The sequence below is a fragment of the Sturnus vulgaris genome, unplaced genomic scaffold (genome assembly GCF_052056855.1).
Source record: "Sturnus vulgaris isolate bStuVul1 unplaced genomic scaffold, bStuVul1.hap1 Scaffold_156, whole genome shotgun sequence".
Lineage (NCBI taxonomy): Eukaryota > Metazoa > Chordata > Aves > Passeriformes > Sturnidae > Sturnus > Sturnus vulgaris.
The window spans coordinates 2,911,014-2,913,513 of NW_028276073.1; the positions used below are offsets into that span (position 1 = coordinate 2,911,014).

Consider the following 2,500-nt stretch of genomic DNA (forward strand, 5'->3'; position numbering starts at 1 on the left):
GAGGAGGCGGCTCCTCCGGCCCTTCCCCAGAGCGCGGGGGGGGACGCGGGGCTTTGCCGCCCGGCAAAATCCCGCTCTCCTTGGCCGAGCGGCCTCCTCGCGCGGCAGAGGAGCTCCCGAGGGCCGGGCTCCGGCAGTTCCGGGTCGCGCCTCCAGGGGGAGCGCGCACGTGCGCGAGCCGCCGCCGGGTGGCGCGGCGGCGACGGTCCGCACCGTCGTCGCCGTGGCCTCTCTCGGCCGGGGGTGTGCGAGGTTTCTCGGTGGCTGGGCCGTGTTCCCCGCGCCGGCGGGGCGGCCCGAGCCGCGGTGGTCCTCTCGGGCGCAGCGCCGGGCTACTGAGGGAAACCCCGGGCCCCGAGAAGGATTGCCGCGGTGATGGCAGCGGACGTCGGGCGCGCCCCCGCCGGTGGACGCTCCCCCGAGGGTGGCAGCGGGGGAGGCACCCCGGCGGGGCCATGCAGGTCGTTTCCCTCACCCCAGGGCCAGGTACCTAGCGCTTCGCGCCTCGGCGGTCTCCTGCCGGTTTCCCTCGGCGTCGTCAAACGCCTGTTGGGGGCCGAAAGGGCCGCCGAGCCGGGCGGAGGTTTAAAGACTCGGGCGGCCCGGCACGGCCCCGCCGCGGCGGCGGCGGCGGTGGCGGCGGCGGCAGCGGGTGTCGGGCGGTGGCGGCGCGGGGCGCCATCGAGGGGTGGGGAGCTACTCCCGCCGATCCCCTGCGGTGGCGTGTCCGTCGCGACCGGCCGCGCTCGCCGTCGTCGGCGTCCCGCCGCGCTTGCCCGCGCGCGGGGGCCACCCGTGCCGGGCCGGGGAAGGGGCGCCCTGCCCCCCCCCTCTCTGCGGCCCGGTCTCGGCGGAGAGGCCGCGGCGCGCGATCGGCCGCGGGGGGCCGACCCCGCTGGCCTCTGCGATGCGGGGCGACGCCGGCAGAGGGCGCGCGCTCTCTGCCTTACCTACCTCAGCTGCGGGGTTGCGGCCGCCGGGGCCCGCCGCGCTCTCTCGCTCTTTCTCCTTAGCCGCCGCCGCGGGCTCGCGGGCGGCGCCGCGTCAGGCGCGACCGCGCGCCTCTCGCCTCGACGGCCTTGTCGCCTCGAACCGCACCGCGGCGGCGCCGGCCGCCGGCCACCCCTGACTCGGAGCGCTGTCCCCGCCCGTTGGGGCGCAGCGCTCGGCCGGCTCCTCCATCGCCGGAGGTCCGGCGGGCGCGGGCGACCCCGTGCCGAGCGGCGGCGTCGCCGCTCGGCGAGTGTCCCCGCCCCCCCCGGGGGGGGGGGACGGTCGGCCGCGAGGCGCCCGCCTTCACCGGCGGCCGTCCCGGCCCGGGCCCCGCCCGTCCGCTTCCCCGTCGCCCTTCCCGGCCGCGTGTGGGCCAAAAAAAAGGGGAGGCGTGCGGGGCGGCCGCGGGGGCGCTTCCCCGTCCGGTCCCCGAGTGGAAACGAGGGGAGCGGGCGGTGCCCCCCGGCTCAGCCGCCGTACGCCTGCCCGCTGGGCGCGTGCTCGCGGAAGGGCAGCTCGGCGGTGCGAAGCGGCGGCGGTCCCGGGAGTGCGGCCGCGGGTGGCGGAGGGGTTTTGCCGAGCGGCAGACCTCGGGCGCTCCGCGATGCCGGCTCGGGTCTCGGCGGCGTCCCGCCTCCGGCGCCGGTGGCGGAGCGCGGCCCGCCGGGCGTTCGCCTTCCGGCGGGCAAGCGGTCCCGCGCCAGGGGTTGCGCCGGCGGAACGGTCCCGCCGCCGCGTGGCGTTTCGGGCGACGTTCAGGGGCCGCTGGCGGGAGAGCCGGCCCCCGCGTTTTGGCGCGGCGGCGTTCCGCGAGTCGGCGGAGCGGTGAAAAGGAGAAGCCAGGGAGTGAGCCGGGAGCGGCGGGGGCCGGCGGTCGCGCCCCCGGCCCGCGAACGCGTAGTCGTCCCGTGATCGAGAGGCCGGGCGGGCCACCGTGCCCCCCGCGGTCCGGCGCGTTGCCGCACAAGCCCCTCCGCGCGGAGGTCGGGCCGAGCCCGGGCGCCTGGGCCGCCTCCGAAGGACGGCACGCGAGGCGGCGTCTCCCCTCGCGGGGGGAGGCGGTCGGGGGCGCGGGCCCCTCCGCCTTTCTTTGGCCGACCTTCGGAGCGTTGCGCGGGGTTTCTCTTTTTTGCCCCGCGCTTTCTCCTCCTCCTCCTCCGTTTGTGTGTGCTCGTACGGTCGAAGCGGGGCGCGCGGGGGCGCGCGCGTCCCTGCAGAAACAGAAAAGGGGCCGCTTCACGCGAGCGGTCCCGAAAGCCAGACAACTCTTAGCGGTGGATCACTCGGCTCGTGCGTCGATGAAGAACGCAGCTAGCTGCGAGAATTAATGTGAATTGCAGGACACATTGATCATCGACACTTCGAACGCACTTGCGGCCCCGGGTTCCTCCCGGGGCTACGCCTGTCTGAGCGTCGCTTGACGATCAATCGCCGTCCGGGGGGGCCACCCCGGCGGCGCGGCTGGGGTTGCCTCGCAGGCCCGTTGCCCGCGGTCGACGTCGACGTC

At 77.4% G+C, this 2,500-nt stretch overlaps 1 non-coding gene across 1 annotated transcript; it reads left to right on the forward strand.

Moving 5' to 3' along the window:
- Nucleotides 1-2,256: 2,256 nt before the first annotated feature.
- Nucleotides 2,257-2,409, forward strand: LOC148219247 (5.8S ribosomal RNA). Its single transcript, XR_015799869.1, has one exon. It is a non-coding gene; the product is annotated as a 5.8S ribosomal RNA (ribosomal RNA).
- Nucleotides 2,410-2,500: the final 91 nt, after the last annotated feature.